This window comes from Schistocerca gregaria, chromosome 2 (genome assembly GCF_023897955.1).
Source record: "Schistocerca gregaria isolate iqSchGreg1 chromosome 2, iqSchGreg1.2, whole genome shotgun sequence".
Taxonomy (NCBI): Eukaryota; Metazoa; Arthropoda; class Insecta; order Orthoptera; family Acrididae; genus Schistocerca; species Schistocerca gregaria.
The window spans coordinates 1,044,071,948-1,044,091,306 of record NC_064921.1 but is presented as its reverse complement, the minus strand read 5'-3'; positions in this window follow the sequence as shown (position 1 = coordinate 1,044,091,306).

Here is a 19,359-nt window from a genome sequence, read left to right as displayed (position 1 = left end):
GGTTCACGTCCACACTGTCGCGGCATGCTACCAGTGTTAAAGACTGCGATGGAGCTCCGTATGCCACGGCAAACTGGCTGACACTGACGGCGGCGGTGCACAAATGCTGCGCAACTAGCGCCATTCGACGGCCAACACCGCGGTTCCTGGTGTGTCCGCTGTGGCGTGCGTGTGATCATTGCTTGTACAGCCCTCTCGCAGTGTCCGGAGCAAGTATGGTGGGTCTGACACACCGGTGTCAATGTGTTCTTTTTTCCTTTTCCAGGAGTGTAATTAAAAATGACAAGAGAAGAATATTTTTGTACTATTGTTAATTTTTAATTATTTTCTTTCTTTATTTAAGTGTGAAGTTTGTTCTTTAAGAAGTTTGTTATCGAAAGTGAGGAGTTTTTGACATCGAGTTTCTTAGAAATATTGTTTTTAAAAATGTAGTAATTAAGTAAAATCTATTCCTAACACATTTTCTAAATATCATGTACAAGTAAAATGTTTTTGTTTCCAGACACGCATTTCAACATTGTTACACTAACAAATAAAAATTATTTCCAAGAATTGTTTTGACAAAGAAATATACATGCACAAGTATTCAAATATTATCCTAAAAAATGGTACAAATGTTAAAAAAGGGAAAACATCCAACAAGATAATTTTTTATTCTTTGTTTTTATAAGGAGAAAATAAGTAAAATATAGTTATTCTTTTATTCTATGAGGAGAAAATAAGTGGCGTATTGTTTCTTTATATACTGTCCATTTAAGAATTAATGACTTATTTTTATCGATAGTCTATTCTTTATTTAAGTCCATAGTCAATGACTGTTATTTTGTAGTTTATTAGCTGACTGGTGTGCTTAACGTATTTAGTTTTTCACACGTTTCTTTTGCACAATTCCTACATCACATAATTAGATTTCACACATTCACATAATCCTATGAATGTTCAGGCATGAGGTTGGCGAATGTTTTTGCATTAACGTGATGGACTTGAGTGAGATGGATGTGGGCAAGTATTTGATGTACAGCTTCGTTCGTCGTTCCTTGTTGGCTTTGCAAGTGTGTGTTGCTGTTGTAGAGGTCCCATAATGGAGTGGAGCTGACAGTCCAGAATCTCGTGGTTTACTGGCTTTGTATGCGTGAAGGTCATCGTTATGTGTCACTGAATGCGGTCATTTTTCAGTGTAATACTTCGCAGACGACTAGTTTACAGTAGGATAGGGATTTGGGAAGGTATGTCGTCTATTCTTCACCCATCTTCTTTCTTGGTCTCAATCTTGCGAATCTTCAACTTCTGTTCTTCCCGCTTTTTCTCTGCTTCTTACTTGCTTCTTGGTTCTTCTCTGGGCAGGATATGAAAATATTTATTGATAACTAGTTGCTTTGAAGTTCTCCTCCTAGTAACAGTTTGATAAATTCTTTGGGCGTGTCATTTTTACTTTGTGGAAGTTTTCTTCAGTTTCGTGCATCAGCGTGCTGTTTAATAGCAGTAGTGTGACTTTTACGCATATTTTTTTGCCAATGGTGGCTTGCCCAAGCGGTCTTCTCGTCCGGCCGTTGTTTGCTCACTCCATTCATTCGGGGCTCAGAAACCCTTTCGGCGTTCGCCGTCCCAACGCCGTCCCGCCGCGTCTCAGCAGGGGTCTGTCACTGTGCGTCTCGGTGTTCCATCCCAGCAAGGTTCCACCTTCTGTACAAGGGCCGTCTGTTAGTTTCGCTGTCCTTTCCCTTCTCTCGACGCTCCTGCTATGTAGGAATCGTGTCTTGCTGATTACGTCCTTTTCTTTCTTGATACATCTCGCGTTGCAACTTGTGGGTCGTTGCATCTCTTCCTTGCTGGTGTTTTTACAATGGTTCTTACGAAAAGTTTTACTTATAATCATCTAACATATATCTAGTACCTACTTGTTTTACGCCTTCTTAAAAAGCATTTCATTTTTCGGCGCCCTTTCCATGTTACAATTCTAAGATATTTGGAGTCTTAACATCTACTCAAGAATCCTCAAATTCGTTTTTTTATTTTTGTGTAGTGTCGTGGTGTATAGTATTTTAGTATTTCATGCTGTTAGACTATCTACGCTTTATCCCTTCACCTTAAGCTATGGTACTATTGGTGTTATTATTGAAATTACTTTCTTTTTCCCACCTTCCTCTCTCTTCATTCTTCTTTCTCCCGACCATCTTATCTGCAACATAATCTTGAAATATTGTGCTGATTATTTACGAGTAATAAAATTAATCTTCAAACTTGTACTGAAAGTGTTTAATACTGCCAGCCTTAGGTAAAAATACCTCTGCTTTATCTCGTAAAATATCCTCTAATTCTCTTTTACTGTGTTCCGAAATACCTTGAACTTCTTGTAATTTTTCGTCGATCTCTTTCTGCACTTCTAACATGAGTTGAGGCGATTCCCCCTTTTGTGCATACCATTCTAATTCTTCATCCTCTTTATCTCACATCATTCTTAATTGTTTGTTTATAACTGGTATTTCTTCTAATTTTAGCTTTAGCTCAAAGAGAAGTGTGACTTTCCCGGATGTTATGCTACCTTTCCCTATATCTATTATCGCTCGTCTCTAATTTAAAAAATCTGCACCTATAATCAAATCTACAGTTAGTTTAGGTATAATCACGAAGTTGGCTTCGATCTTTTGACCTTGGCACGAAAGAGTTAACCTTGTTTGTCTCGTAACTTCCGCAGCATTGTTTCTAATAGGACCTCTTACTTTAATCTTACGTGTTTTCAGACTGGCAATTCCTCATTGGCATTACACTGCATGAATAAATTTTCTGAGCTCGCAGTCAGTTCACTTCCGCTATCAATTAAAATATTGACTGGGATATTCTTTACCATGGCCTTCACAATTGGTTGAATTTGAAAGGGTTGGTTCTGTTCTTCTTCTTCTTGCATCAACGAATCCTCCACTGAATCATACATGAGTCTTTTTAGGAATTTCTCTTGTGAATCCGAACTTTCTGTAGGATAAGCTTCGACTGCTACTTCTCTCTCTTTTATTTCCTCTTCTCTATTTCTTCCTTCATCTACGCTTTCTCATACATCCTCAACTTTTTCCTCATCCTCGTCTATCTTCTCCTTCTTCGTCGCTGCTTCCACATAATCGCATCTAAATGCTCTAATTATCGCTTCATAACTTCCTTCATTATATACGTTGGGTTGTGTGCCCACTAGTAACTTATTTTCAACTTCTGTCGACTGCGTATTATCCTCATTGAATTCGCTTTCCCTGGTTTCCATCTCAAATAGCTCTGCAATACTCATTACTTCGTCCTTTCCTCCTACATCGTTGTGTATGCCTCTGGTAATTCATCTTCCTCGTCAGTATTCTCCCAATTAATTTCGTCCCAACACGATATTGTTATTTTCTTGTCTTCGTTTTCATCTGGTCCCTGCGGATTTGTTTCTTCCTTCTTCTCATCTCGTGATAAGAGTTCTACTTCTCTGTTCAAGGTGCTGCAATTGTCCTGGGTCGGTGCGTCATTCTCTTTGGCATGGGCGCTTAGTTGTCAACTCGAACTTTTATTGGGGTTTGGTGGTCTTACCTCCACGTCTTCTATCTGTATTCGCTTTTCTTGTTCAGCTTGTTGATAGTGGTTTCTTTGTTGATAATTTGTCGGTCTATTGGTTCTCCAGTACCCATTCCGGTTGTCGTTATTCCCTCTGTAATAGTTGTTGCCGTTCCTGGGTGAATTATAGTTATTGCCATATTCTCTTCTAAATCCATAATCGGTTCTTTGTTGAAATCTATTGTCGTTTCTTGGTGCGAAATTATCACGTGGTTCGTAATTATTGTTTTTTCGTACTATGTCTTGTGGATTCCACTGCTTTTTGCTTCCGTTTTCACGTGCGCTTCATCTTTTTCTTGCGTCATCTTCCGAAAATATGAACTCTAGTTCCCTTAGAATACCTTTAAATGCTTCGACGTCATTGCCTCCGCGACCTACTAATGATTGCTGATATTTCAATGGTAGCTTCATCGCGCATAATTTAATCAACTCTCCGTCACTGTATGGTACATCTAAGCATTGATTTTTGTTTGCCATTAATTCGAAGAATTTCACGGGACTCTTCTCTCCTGAATTTTCAAAATATGGGTTCTGTAATAATTCGTACTTCACTCTGTTCTGCGCTTCCCTGGACCAATATCGTGAGAGAAACTTCTCTCTGAAATCTTCGTACGAACGACATGTCTCTGCAACATTTTGCATGATTTCTGCGACTGTTCCTGACATGTGTGCACATAGAAAGTCTAATTTGTGTGCTAGCGTCCAGTGTTCTGGTAATCCTACTCGGAATTGATCAATAAAAGTTCGTGGATGTAATGAGTTTCCTTCTCGAAAGTGTTGAAATTTTCTGACTGTGAGGAAATGATCATTGTCGTACTTCGTCATAGTTCCATATGAAATTCGCGATTCTTCGCCACTTTTGTTTCTGATCATTTCTCCCGTCATTCTTTCCTGTTGTGGTAGATCCATTGGATATTGTCCACTGTAACTTTCGCGTACCCGCGGTGCAGGCTGTCTGATGTCACATATGCTACTTTCCGCCTGTGATTGGAATCGCAAATGCGTAATATCTTCGTTAATTTCTTGTTTCTCCGGTGCTGTTACAGATACGGATGTGGTTGCAGACTCTGTGCTTGTTCGATCCTGTTCACTACGCTTTTCAATGGTTTGCAACAACTCTGTTCGCAATTTCTGAAATTGACGCTTCGTTTGCGCTTCTATTTTGACTATGTGGTTATCATATCTTTTCAGCGCTGCTTTGGTGATACGTTTGTGTGACACACTGTTTTCAACAATTTCCCGCGCTGTACCTGCTGTTCGTCTATTAATTTCGTTTATCTGTTTCTTTAGTTTCTTGACTTCTCCGTGGGTGTTGTTATGTTATATTTTGATCTCGTCCTGAGTGTCAGTACGCAATGTTTGTTCGTCCACTTGTACATCGTCAATGTCTGTTCTCAGTTGATTGTAACCTGTTATTAAGTTTCCTATCACTTCTCGAGATTCTTTTGCCTCGTCTTCAATATGACTTAGGTGTAACTGAATTTTTTTTTGTTTTGTTCTTTAATATCTCGCATTTGTCTCGTGGTTTCTGCATTCTGAATTTGAATTTGGTTCGCTACGTCTTTATTTTGCCTTGTCATGATTTCCGTAATTTGTTGTAATAATTCTGCCAGATTTGTGTGTGCTATTGCGTTTTCTTCCGACGTCTTAAGCTCTGTGGTTTCGCCCAAGTGTTGGTTCGCAACCGATTGCATTGACCTGTGCTGTGAAACGTTTCTCTCGCATTCCTTGTACATTGTGGTGAGGGAGCTCTGATTACTTGTACTATGGGTTCTACGTATTCAAGACGCAAGTTAGAATCCTCGTCGACTGTCTCTCTACTTTGCTGCTCCTCTGTCGTATGCTGACCTAGGTTTTCTGTGCCTTGGCGTACATTATCCTCGTTATGGTGCGTTATCTGTCCTATTTCTCGCGATACTGCATCGTATGTTGTACTGACCTCTATTCTCTGTCCATTTTCATGCTGGGCCTCTACCTCAATTCGGTCAAGGTCTCGATCTGCCATAGCTAATCTTTCCAAATCCCTTATTTTCTGTTACAAAAGCAATTCACGCGCCCTACTTCGCGTCAACATGCGCTCATACGATCTCACGCGTTTCATCAACTTTTTGTTCACAGGGCGCTCAAACGATCTCACGAAGTTCGTAAATTTTTTGTTCACGCGACTTGACACTACCAAGACTGACAATCCATTCACTTACTTGTTGGGTCAGAACCAACTTGTCAACGATGTATCCGCCACCTGTGCGCTTGCATTCGAGAGAAAACTTAATTCTAACAATTTTCAATATTCATAACTTAATTATGCTATTGTCTCTGCTAGACTCATTTCTATTTTATACATTTACTATCTATCGCTGCAGCTACTGTTTTACTATGTATAACTTCAAGAAAAGAAATTTTTTTCAACGAAAATTATTCAGCAGGATTTTTTCTGACCTAATTAGGCTTGTGGTCGACCTTCAATTATGGTATTTTACCATCCTGGCAGAGTCGCCATTTTCTAAACATTCATGGTGGTGTCTGATTGTTCTATATCGTGTCTCCCTACCACTTTCGCGCAACGACGCTCTGAGTGTGTTTTTTAGGGAATTAACTAGTTTGAACCTTGGACCTGTTGCTGGTAAGGAGACGCCAAACCACACATGACATGTAGAATTCAGATGAGTTCAGTGAGACTATCGATGATATAACCAATTACTTAATTATCTCAGCGTCAGCTCCACTGCACTCCCTGTAAAAGAATCTTAATACTAACTAAATTTAGTGGAAAGGGTTCAAGGCTTTCCTATTTTTCATTAGCTGGTAAAATAACGTCGAAGAGGCAGTTAAGTTTACCATTGGAAATTTTATTCTACTCACAAAACATCGTTTATAAATTGCACTATTGATAAAAGGAAATGTTTTAATACAGGATGGTAAAAACCAACTGGGTTCAATAAAAATGTTAACGAATATTCCCTAAATGGGTTTCCAAGTTCTACAATCGATCGAAGGATGACCTATGCCATATCACATCTATAATCTCGGTTTAATTTAAGTTTCACAAAAGAGAAAACTATCAAAATGGTCTACAACTATAAAAAAGGTCTACAGTGACCCTCAATTATCTTTAATTACTTATTTAACTTGTCTTAAATTACAGTGGCTGATGTGGCTTCTCAATAACTAAAAATAGAAAAATTCAGATTTTTACTTCAAGTGGCAAATGTGAACACCATGAGTTTTAATTAACGATCGACACTAGTATAACGCAAAAAGGGGGTGTAACAGATGAGACTTCTGCAGTTCTGAGTGAAGCCTTATGCGCTCAAAAATGCGGCATCGCGTGCGTTCATTACCTTGTCGGTGTTTAGGCAGCGGGCGGCGCAGCAGCCACCCAGCTCGCCATCTCGGAACCAACTCTCCTCTAACTTCTCCTTACTACAATTTACCGAAGTTAGTTTAAAAAACTATCTGGCTATGTTTTCATCTGACCAATCAGGGTCTCAATGTTAACCTTAAGCTCCGCCTACAAAAATTCTGTCTATCCAATGAGAAACGTTATACTTTTCGTGGTGGGGCAATGTTTTTTTAGTTTGCAACGTAACAGAGACGCTAAAAAGTCTTACGCTAAAACGTGCGGGTGGTAGACTTAGCGGTAGCTAGCGACGTGGGTGTCCACTCAGTTCCTTGTCGTAGGGCCTTCTAGCTTAACACGGTTCTGCTCTCGGCTTCTGTTCTCGTTTCTCCCCTCGGAACTGTGTCTGACTCACGCTGGGAAGGTACGACATGCATTTAGGCATTCTTGTGTTAGTCTATGGTATTCCATGCGCTCACTCGTTACTCGTATTACTTTGGTTAATTTAATGTCACGATTTATTCGGAGATATGTGACATACTACTAGATATGCTTATTATGTCAGGGTTTTCATGGAAGGTGTTGGATTTGCCTGACACCTTACAAAGGGAATTTACAAGAACCAAGCGTGAACAACAACAGCGGATGTCAAGAAAGATGAGCTCAGATTAAAAAGGGTGTAAGACAAGGATGCAGGATTTCGTGCCCACTTCTCAATCTACACATCGAAGAAGCAATGACGGAAATAAAAGGAAAGTTCGAGAGTGAGATTACATTTCAGCGAGAAAGGATATCAAATAAGAGATTCGCTGATGGTGCTGCTATCCTCAGTGAACGTGAAGAAAAATTACGACATGTTTGATGGGATGAACAATCTAATGAGTACAGAATACGGATTAAGAGTAAACCAAAGAAAGAAAAAAAGTAACGAAAAGTAGCAGATATAAGAAGATCAAGAAACTTGACAACAAATTTGGGGATCGTGAATAAAGGCAGCGAAACAGTTTTGCGAAATAAGCCTTGGTGGACGGAGTAAGGTGGTATAAAAAGCAGACTAGCACAGGCAGAAAGGGCATTCCTGGCCAAGAGAAGTGTACTAGCATTAAAATAGTCCTTAATTTAAGTAAGAAATTTCTATAAAGAAATGGTTCAAATGGCTCTGAGCACTATGGGACTTAACATCTGAGTCATCAGTCCCCTGCAACTTAGAACTACTTAAACCTAACTAACCTAAGGACATCACACACATCCATGCCCGAGGCAGGATTCGAATCTGCGACCGTAGTAGTCGCGCGGTTCCGGACTGAATCGCCTAGAACCGCTCGGCCACCGTGGCTGCCGAAGAAATTTCTAAGAATGTGCGTTTTGACCATAGCATTGTAAGGCTGTGAATCAAGGATAGTTGGGAAACCATAACAGAAGAGAATCGAATTCTTTGAGAATGTTAAAAATTAGGTGGACTGCTAAATAAAGAATGAGGATGTCTTCGCAGAAACGGAGAAGAAAGGAATATGAGTAAAACATTGACGGGAAGGAGGGAAGGACGATAGGACACGTGTTGCGGCAACAGGTAATAACCTCTATGGTGCTAGAGAGAATTGTGGAGGGTAAAAACTGTAGGGGAAGACAATGGTTGGAATACATCTAACAAATGACTGAGGACATAGGGTGCAAAAGCTACCCCGAGAGGAAGCAGTCAGTGAAGGAAGCTGCATAAAAATAAATAAATAAAAATTGTACAGAATACTGTCAACTGAGAGACAGGAATATTAGAAATAATGCATAAAAGAGTATCCCACTTAAGCAGTCTATTACGTGACTGCTAGTTTATGTTTTACACCTATCTTTAATAACGACGTTGTAAATGATACAGCGACTTGAAGAAGAAATCGGATATACTACAAAAGTCATTTCAAAAAATTTGTGCGTGTCTGAAGATGCAGCAACGTCCACACTAAAACTGAGATAATTATGTAAGGTTTCAATATAAAAAATGTTGATGTTGTCTGAATTTCAGATAGAGTTCTGAAGGGTTGTTCTGACTTAGCATGTCGTATTCGTTGTGATACCCAATTCATTAGCAGCACAGATTAATTGTCTATGTTTAAAATATGGCTCTTATAAAACACTACTTGGATGGTTACAGACGAAATGTAAGTAATTATCATACAGTTGTCTCACTGACATACTTGTCTAAGCCAGTCTATGATGTCAAGTTATCAACAGCACAGTTTACTTTGCACAGAACAGGCTTAAAGCGACGAGGGGTCCATAACTGGGCCCTTATCTTTTCGGCCCATGATGGCTGACACAGACTTGAGTTTGTATCCACAGTAATTCGGAAGAATCTGCCACTGATGGTCTCAAAGTCAGCCAAATATCAGTGCAAACTAAAGACAAATAAACAAGTTTGTCACAGTTACAAATTCCGTCATAACTTACCGCCTACCCTGTACATCACAGTACGGTTTCCATATAGTTTTGCTGAACGGAGAATGACTTCTATACCTTTAACCACCATTTAAATAATGAAAGTACCACACGTTTTATTTTGTGCTCTGTCCAAAGCATTTGGCAGCGTACATCATGACACTAGCGAATGTGTAGCATTTATAGTTATAACTGTGTTACACACAGATAATTTGATTCACATTTAACATAAAACAAAGTAGAATCTGATGCTGTGTAGTTGTGGAAAGAAAGATAACGCAGGAATGAATTCGTACAGGGCTCTATTTTGGATACATTGCAATTGCCCCTTTTGAGTTATCAGTGGTTCGATGCGGCTTACCACCAATTCCTCTCCTATGCAAAATTTTCATCTCAGAGTTGTACGTGCAACGAACGTCCTCGGTTATTTGCTGGATGTATTAAAATCTTTGTCTTGTTTTACAGTTTTTACTCTTTTAGCCTCTACAGCTCCCTTTAGCACCATGCTACTCCCTGATGTCCTAACAGACGACCATTCATTTTGTCTCTCGCTCTCGTCAGTGTTTTCCATATATTCCTTTCCTAGCCAGACCTATTGAAAACCTCCTCATTGCTTACCTTAACAGTTCACCCAATTTTCAACATTCCTCCGTAGCACCACATCTCAAACGCTTTGATTCTCTTCTGTTACGGTTTTCCAACAGTTCATATTTCACTACCATACAGTGCTGTGCTCCAGACGTATGATCCTAGAAATTTCTTCCTCAAATTAAAGACAAAGTTTGATACTAGTAGACCTCCTGGCTAAAAAGGCCCTTTTACTCAGTGTTATAACTAAATTTAAACTCTGCTCGAAAAGGCCATAAAGGCCCAGTGGTACCAACCGGCCGCTGTGTCACCCTCACCCGAACGCGTCACTGGAGGGGCATGTAGTCAGCACGCCGCTCTCCTGGCTGTATGTCAGTTTATGAGACCGTAGCCGCTACCTTTCAATCAAGTAGCTGCTCAGTTTGCCTCACAAGGGTTGAGTGCACTCCGCTTGCCAACAGCACTCGGCAGACCAGATGGTCACCCATCCAAGTGCTGGCACAGCCCGACAGGGATTAAAGTCGGTGATCTGACGGGAACCGGTGTTAACCACTGTGGCGAGGCCGCTTTCCTTTTACTCAGCGCTGGTCTCTTTTTCATGTCCTCCTTGCTGCACCCATCATGGGCTGTTTCGCTGCCCAAGTAGCACAATTACTTAACTTCGTCTACTTTGTGATCACCAATTCTGGTGTTAACTTTCTCGGTTTTCTCATTTCTGATGTTTCTCATTACTTTTGTTTTCCTTCGACTTACTCTGAATCAGTATCATGTACTCATTATACTTTTCATTCCATTCACCACGTCCTGTAATTCTTCCTCATTTCCATTGACGATAGCAATGTTACCAGCGACTCTTATCACTTATATCCGTCCACCTCGAATTTTCATCCTACTTTTGAACCTTTTTTTTATTTCCGGTAGTGTTTCTTTGGTGTAAAAACAGAACTGTAAGGGCGAAAGAAAAAATGGTTCAGATGGCTTTGAGCACTATGGGACTTAACTCCTGAGATCATCAGTCCCCTAGAACTTAGAACTACTTAAATCTAACTAACCTAAGGACATCACACACGTCGATGCCCGAGGCAAGATTTGAACCTGTGGCCGTAGCAGTCGCGCGGCTCCAGACTGTAGCGCCTAGAACCGCTCGGCCACCCCTCTTCAGTCTTGCTTCCATTATGAACCGCACCATCACAGCTGCCCCTCTGCTGCCTTTGTCTTTCTTAATGCCAAAACGAACGACGTCTAACTGAACCTCAGTTTTCTTTCCCATTTTCTTTATATTATTATTGCCTGCAACTTGGTTGCATGAGCTATTAAGCTGACTGTGCGAAAATTCACGCATTTGGCGGCTCTTGCTATTTTCGTAATTATGTGGATGACGGTTTTCCAAAAGTCTGTCTAATACAGATTGCTCACCAAGGTGAATGGTCTTTTTGTTGTCACTGCTCCCTAATGATTTTAGAAATTTCTTCTGCGTTATTTGATTTTAAATCGCCCAAACCTCTTGCAAATTCTAATATCCGACCCCTGTATCTGCCTGCGGACTGCGGTATCTTATTATATCATAGAGGCCTTCGGTGTTCTCTTTCCATCTATCCATCCTCTCCTCTACATCTAACAAAGGAATTTCCATTGTATTCTTAATGTTACCGCCCTTACTTTCAATTTCACCGAAAGTTGATTTGGCTTGTCTGTATGCTGGGCCACGTTTTCTCTTCAACTGAACTGCCAACTGAACTATTAATTACTGCAGAACATGTAGCCTTGGAGAACTTAAACAGTATCACTTTCATTCTTAGTGCTTCTGTAACCCATTTGTTTATGCTAGTTTATGATAGTTTATGCTAGTTTATCTCTTAAACTTCATTCTACTCTTTATCATTATGAAATTGTGCTCTGAGCCTGTATCTGCTCTTGGGTTCGTGTCACAATCCAATATCTGATTTCGGAACCTCTGCCTGACCATGATGCAGTCTAACTGAAATCTTCCGGTACCTTCCGGCCTTTTCCAAGGATATCGCTTCCTCTTGTGATTCTTGAACAGAGTATTCTCTATTATTATCCGAAATTGTAGAACTCAGTTAGTCTTTCGCCTTTCTCATTCCTGCGACCAAGACCATTTCCTTCTGCAACTCTTTCTAATACTGCCTCTCCTACAGTCCCATTCCAATGCCCCAGACTATTAGATCATCCCATTATGCAATCAACTACCCACTGAGTATCCCGGTGAACATCCTTCATCTTTCCATCTTGTGCTTGTGTCGTCAGCGTGTATACCTGAATAGTTGATGCTGCTGCGATGACAACAATAGTACTACTGAACTGTTCATGGTAACTCACCTTCTGCCCTGTCTTCGTGTTTATAATGACTTTACTTCATTTTCTGCTGCCACTGATATTATCCTGTTTTCACCTGACTCCAAATGCTTGTCCTCCGTCAGCAATTATTTAATAAACGAAGAGGGATAAAAATACAGTCATAAATAAATATCTTAACGTAAAGACAATCCATTTCACCTCACTGGCCCCTACTATAAATAGATTATGCCTTAGCATTTCCGTTTTCAGTTTTTCTAGCTCCCCTGCCGCGTTAAAACTTCTCACATTCCAAGCCTCGACTCGTAGAACGTTAGCCTTTCGTTCGTTGCTCAGTCTTTTTCTCATGGTCACCTCGTCCTTGGCACTCCGCTCCCGGAGATCCGAATGGGGTCCTAGTCCGGAATCTTTTGCCAATGGAGAGATATCAAGACACGTTTTTAGTTACAGGCAACATGTCCTGTGGATACATGTTATTTGCCTTTAATGCAGCGGTTTTACTGCCTTCTGCAACCTCTAATCATTGCTGATTCTTCCGCCTTTTAGGGGCTGTCTGCCCTGAACCTGTGTCTGCTCCTCCGCCCTATTTGACGAGGCCATTGGCAGAACCTGGTTAACGTCTCATGCCGGAAGTCTGCGGCTGCCACTGATGTTCATTTGTATGCAAAATGTAAGCAGTTGCGGTGTTTCTGCCAGGGATCGAGGACATTTAGGTCACTTGTCAAAGACGCTATCCCTAGACCTTTTCTTTACACTTGTGAATATTCTTCCATTTAACATACATAAAACATTTTACGTTTTCAAAGAATTAATAAGTGATTCGCTGCAAGTAGAACCTCTGTTAACTAAAATATTGTGTACAACAATTACTGTAGTACTGTAAGAGGAGCAGCTGAGTGGGGTGAGACACAATCGCGCCAAAAAGCATTGGCGTGGTTATATTTTAGTGGTTGTACGTTAAACGAAATGTATATTTGAGAACGGAACCCAGACACGTGGCACCTTACATTACATAGGTTACAAATATGTCCAAATCACCTGTCCGTAAAGTAACGTACAGTCGTATGAAAATAAACATCGCTCTTCTGCATTCAATAAAATATTGGCACACGCGTATGAGTCGGACGGTGTGTTCGTTTTCTACAGTGATGTTCACCTTTTAATAGCTAGTGTGCATCCCTTTACCATCTGTAACAACACGTTGTGAGTAGGATGTTTAGGTTTTTTTATTGGTACGCCGCCGCCACGTAGCGCTCTGTATGAAAATCACTGGCTGTGCCGTGTGCAGTCTGTGGCTGGTTTGCATTGTTGTCTGCCATTGTAGTGTTGGGCAGCGGCAGCTGGATGCTAACAGCGCGTAGCGTTGCTCAGTTGGAGGTGAGCCGCCAGCAGTGGTGGATATGGGGAGAGAGATGGCGGAGTTTTGAAATTTGTAAGACTGGATGTCATGAACTGCTATATATATTATGACTATTAAGGTAAATACATTGTTTGTTCTCTATCAAAATCTTTCATTTGGTAACTATGCCTGTCAGTAGTTAGTGCCTTCAGTAGTTTGAATCTTTTATTTAGCTGGCAGTAGTGGTGCTCGCTGTATTGCAGTAGTTCGAGTAACGAAGATTTTTGGTGAGGTAAATGATTTGTGAAAGGTATAGGTTAATGTTAGTCAGGGCCATTTTTTGTAGAGATTTTTGAAAGTCAGATTCCGTTGCGCTAAAAATATTGTGTGTCAGTTTAAGCACAATCGTGTACAATTTTTCTAAGGGGACGTTTCAACGTAAACGCCTAGGAATGCTTATATTAAATTCCGGGTGATATCAGGGGTAATTTTCGGTCATTCCTGCAGTAACACTTTCTCCAAATCCTTTTTACCAGACGGACGCCTTTTTCTGTCTTGTGTGTCAAGATGAGTCCCCAGGTTCTCAATGGGGTTCAAATCAGGGCTCTGAGGTGGTGTTAGAACCCTTCTGGGGGCATTGTACCACTCCCGGGTTTTCAAGGTGGTATATTTTGGGTCGTTGTCTTGCTGGAAATCAAACACCCCAGTAAGGCACTGGCGTGTAAATTACCTCGCAACACGTCGATGTATCTCATATGATCCATTGTATCGTGGATTACAGCTAGATTTCCAACGCCGGACGCCGCCCTACAGCCCCAGACCATGATACAGCCCCCACTGTGTTTGACTGTGGGATGCATGTGTTTGATGCCGAAGTGGGTATTCAGATTGTTTCTTGTATCAAATCCGAACACATTGAACTTCGATTCGTCGGTAAATATCACAGTGTTCCAAATCTTCATCGGCTTGCTGATGTAGTCCTTGGCAAACTGTAGGCGTTTCTGCCGGTTAATTTCCGATAGTTATGGCTTTTTCTTGGGAGAACGTCCACGCATGTCAGCCTCGTTCAACACATTTCGTATCGTTTGAACGCTGGGCGTCTTGCCGGACGTTGTCTGAACAACCTCAGCAATAGTTGCTGCACTTGTAGCAGGTTCCTTCCGAGCAAGTGCGATGATACGGCGACTCTCTCGGGTTGTAAGCACTTTTGGACGTCCAGGACGACACTTATTCACTGTTGTTCCAGTCTCTTTATATTTATGAATGATGGCTCGTTCCGTGGTGTAGCTAACAGACACCTGTGCTCCGATTTGTCGATAGCTTCTCCCTTGTGAATGGAGCAATAGCACTCTGTAACGCCACGCCACTGGATGTTCCTTCTTCTTCGGCCCCATACTGACCACTATCGCGGCAATACAGCAACATACTTGCGACTGGGCCGTAAACAACACGCAGCGTCTATTGCGCCAGCAGATGGCGTTCCGGTACCTGAAAACCCAGCAATATACCGAGAAGCCACGCTCTGGGCCAATACTTTTTGTGTGCAGAGGAGATATATGTTTGCCCTTAACGCTACATTTCTTTGTTAATGGTACGCACTGTGGGCAGAATTGTGATGTCTGATACGTGAAGTAGCAAGTACACGTGCTGTGTACCGGAAGGTGTGGCGTTTGTAACTAGCAACGATAAATACGCACGTGTGCCAATACTTTTTGGTGCGATTATATTCAAAATTTTTGGTTGTACATATTTACGTAAATTTTAATTGGATGAAATAAATTGTTGTGGTAAGTTGAAGTTTTGTTTTTTATACAAGAAGAAAAAGTGCTCTTGCTTACTCATTGTTAAAGCTGTCAGTGGCTCAGAAATGAGTTCAGCATGCAGCCAAGAAAAAGTCTTGATCAACTAAAATAAAAGTCTGATTGGTAGCCATGTAAATTTTAAACCTTGTCAAAAACCCTTTCTTCTTGCCTAATGATATACTTAAAAACTGCCATCATGTGTGTAACAAAATGGTTCTGGCACACTGAACTGCATCTACAGCAGCAGTTTGAGAAACAATTGACACCACAGTGACACAACTAACTGTGAGAAATCGATCACTTCAACGATAGTTCCGAAACAGATGTAATATAGCGTGCATTCCTCTGACCCGAAACTACCACCATTTGCGACTTCAGTGGTGTCAAGTGAGAGCTCGTTGGATGGCAGGGAGGACGTCTGTTATGTTGTCTGGTGGATCTGCCTCGGTGCCAATGAATGACATGTTTTGGTTGGGAGGAGGTCTGTGTGCCCGTCAGAATGGGTCTACCTCTGGAGTTATGGTCTGGGGTGAGAATTCGTATGCAGCAGCAGCATTCTCGCGGTTACCCCAAGCACCCTGACTGCAAATGTTACTTCAGTCTGAAGATTAGACTTGTCTTGCTGCCATTCATGAACAGCACTCCACTGGGGTGTTTTCCTACGGGATAACGCCCGCGCACATACCGTTGTATGTCGACCAGTCGAAAATACACGGAACATCATCGGACGTCAATTGCAGGGTCACCCACAAACAGTATCGACTGCCCTTGAACTGACGACCAAGTGCAACAGGCGTGGAACTCCGTCTCACACACTGACATCCGGCAGCTGAACAACACAATGCCTGCACGTTGGCATGCGTACACTCAACTGTCTGGCTGCTACACCGATTACCAATGCTGCAGCGTTTCACATCTGCAAAGGGTTATCTAGCGCTTACGAAAACCAGTAATCTTGCAATGTTAAGTGTTTAAGTACGTTACCTTGACAAATATGTTCCAGAATTTTCATTGTTGTTGTGGTTCTCAGTCCAAGGGCTGGTTTGATGTAGTTCTCCATGCTGCTCTGTCTTATGCAATCTTCTTCATTTCCGAGTAACAACTGCAACCTACATCCTTCTGAAACTGATTATTGTATTCATCCCTTGGTCTCCATGCACGATTTTTATCTCCCACACTTCCCTCTATTACTAAGTTGGACACGATTTGTGATTGGCGTAAAGAATGGCGGCTAACTCTAAATATAGATAAATGTAAATTAATGCAGATGAATAGGAAGAAGAAACCCGTAATGTTTGAATACTCCATTAGTAGTGTAGCGCTTGACACAGTCACGTCGATTAAATACTTGGGCGTAACATTGCAGAACGATATGAAGTGGGACAAGCATGTGATGGCAGTTGTGGGGAAGGCGGATAGTCGTCTTCGGTTCATTGGTAGAATTTTCGGAAGATGTGGTTCATCTGTAAAGGAGACCGCTAATAAAACACTAATACGACCTATTCTTGAGTACTGCTCGAGCATTTGGGATCGCTATCAGGTCGGATTGAGGGAAGACATAGAAGCAATTCAGAGGCGGGCTGCTAGATTTGTTACTGGTAAGTTTGATCATCATGCGAGTGTTACGGAAATGCTTCAGGAACTAGGGTGGGAGTCTCTAGAGGAAAGGAGGTTTTCTTTTCGTGAATCGCTACTGAGGAAATTTAGAGAACCAGCATTTGAGGCTGACTGCAGTACAATTTTCCTGCCGCCAACTTACATTTCGCGGAAAGGCCACAAAGGTAAGGTAAGAGAGATTAGGGCTCGTACAGAGGCATATAGGCAGTCATTTTTCCCTCGTTCTGTTTGGGAGTGGAACAGGGAGAGAAGATGCTAGTTGTGGTACGAGGTACCCTCCGCCACGCACCGTATGGTGGATTGCGGAGTATGTATGTAGATGTAGATCTAAGGTGATGATCCGTTGATGCCTCAGAATGTGTCCCACCAACCGATACCTTCTTGCGGTGGGGTTCTGCCACAATTTTCTTTTCTTCCCAATTCTATTCAGTACCGCCTCACTAGTTACGTGATCTACCCATTTCCTCTTCTGCATTCTCCTGTAGCACCACATTTCAAAAGCTTCTATGCTCTTCTTGTCGCGGCCAGCATCAGTTATTTTGCTGCCCAAATAGCAAAAAGCATCTACTACTTTATGCACCTCTTTTCCTATTCTGTTTCCCTCAGCATCACTCGATTTTATTCGACTACATTCCATTATCCTCGTTTTGCTTTTATTGATATTCATCTTGTATCCTCCTTTCAAGACACTGTCCATTCCTCTCAACTGCTCTTCTAAGTGCTGAAATTTCATTATTCTGCGTTAATTATCTATTCGTGCTGCGATTTTTTTTTTCTGTCAGTGTAAATTAATCATCTGATGGCTTAGTTTTTGTTAAACTCACACGGTGCAACGTTTCAACTGCGCTTTGACCTACGATAAATTTAAAGAAACTGTTCACAATGAGTAAAAATAATTATGGATAGTCGGCTTTATGTATGAAATTCAGCTCTACAGTGTAACTTATTTTGAGCATTTTTTATTTTATTGTGTGTTCCAGTGTATAATTGTATTCAGAGTTTTCTTGAATTAGAGATAATCACGTACATTAGTCCTGACCTTCATTACTTGTTTCCTAGCCGAAACGCATCTTGGTAGAGAAAATTATACTTTTTAACTTGTAGAAATTATGCAGAATCATAATATTAGAGAAATGTTATAGTTACAAATTTGCTTACATTCTCGTTTCTCGTTTTTGCATACTGTCCTTTTTTTACACTTAACAGAAAATATAAATTGAGAGTTGAGAGAAGAACCACAGTATTTTCCTTTCGTTGTTTTGTGCTTAAAACAATGACAGAAGAATGCTCTGTTTGGTGTTATCCACCCGGATCTCCCGACATTGTGGCCATTGACGTCTAAGTCATAATAAATAACTAAAATAAATAAATTCAGCGCTGAAAAATGTTTTAATCGCAAAAACAAACGAAAGTTAAGTAATTGTTAAGAACGATAAGCTGTATCGCGAAGCTGCGATTCAGTTCAGAAAATTCAAAAAATGTACTTACAAAACGATAAATCTAAAGACTTCCTAAACAAGAAATACTGAGTGGTGGAATGTCGGCCTCTGTGGCCGAACAATTCTAGGCGTTTCAGTCTAGAACCGAGCGATCGCTACCGTCGCAGGTTCGAATCCTGCCTCGGGCATGGATGTGTGTGATGTCCTTAGGTTAGTTGAGTTTAAGTAGTTCTAAGTTCTAGGGGACTGATGACCTCAGATGTTAAGTCCCATAGTGCTCAGAGCCATTTGAACAAATTTTTTGAGTGGTGGAAAGCGATCTTTAGTGTAAGAACTCGAAAGACAAAGATTTGCTGTGGGTCACCATACAAAAAGTAGAAAGTAAATCCTTGGCAAAGTGCTGATAACCTGGCTATTGAGCGCCAAAAGCACCATACCAACTTTTGCAAAGTATGGCGTGCCGTGACGCATTGACTGTCACCGTAAGAACCTGGCACTGGCGGGTGCTCCCACCGGAAGTGGAACCCATGTGTTAAAGGGTAGTGTCCTTTCTGGAGATGATCTGGAACCTCTTTTCCTTTGTTAGGTTTTACCAGCTGTAGCCTGTCAGTTCTCAATTTCAGTCTATGCTTTTCAGAATGACACACAGTCCTGTGCTTCAACAATGAGGCAACTGCATGTAGGGGACCCTACCCTAGCATATCTCATCATAGATAACGTGTATCTCCATGTGAACCCGCTTGAAAGCCAGAAATTGATGATATGATGAGCGTATACTACTGGGCAGTGGTGGTTGCATTTTATTTAGACACATCTACAGGGTGTTTCAAAAATGACCGGTATATTTGAAACGGCAATAAAAACTAAACGAGCAGCGATAGAAATACACCGTTTGTTGCAATATGCTTG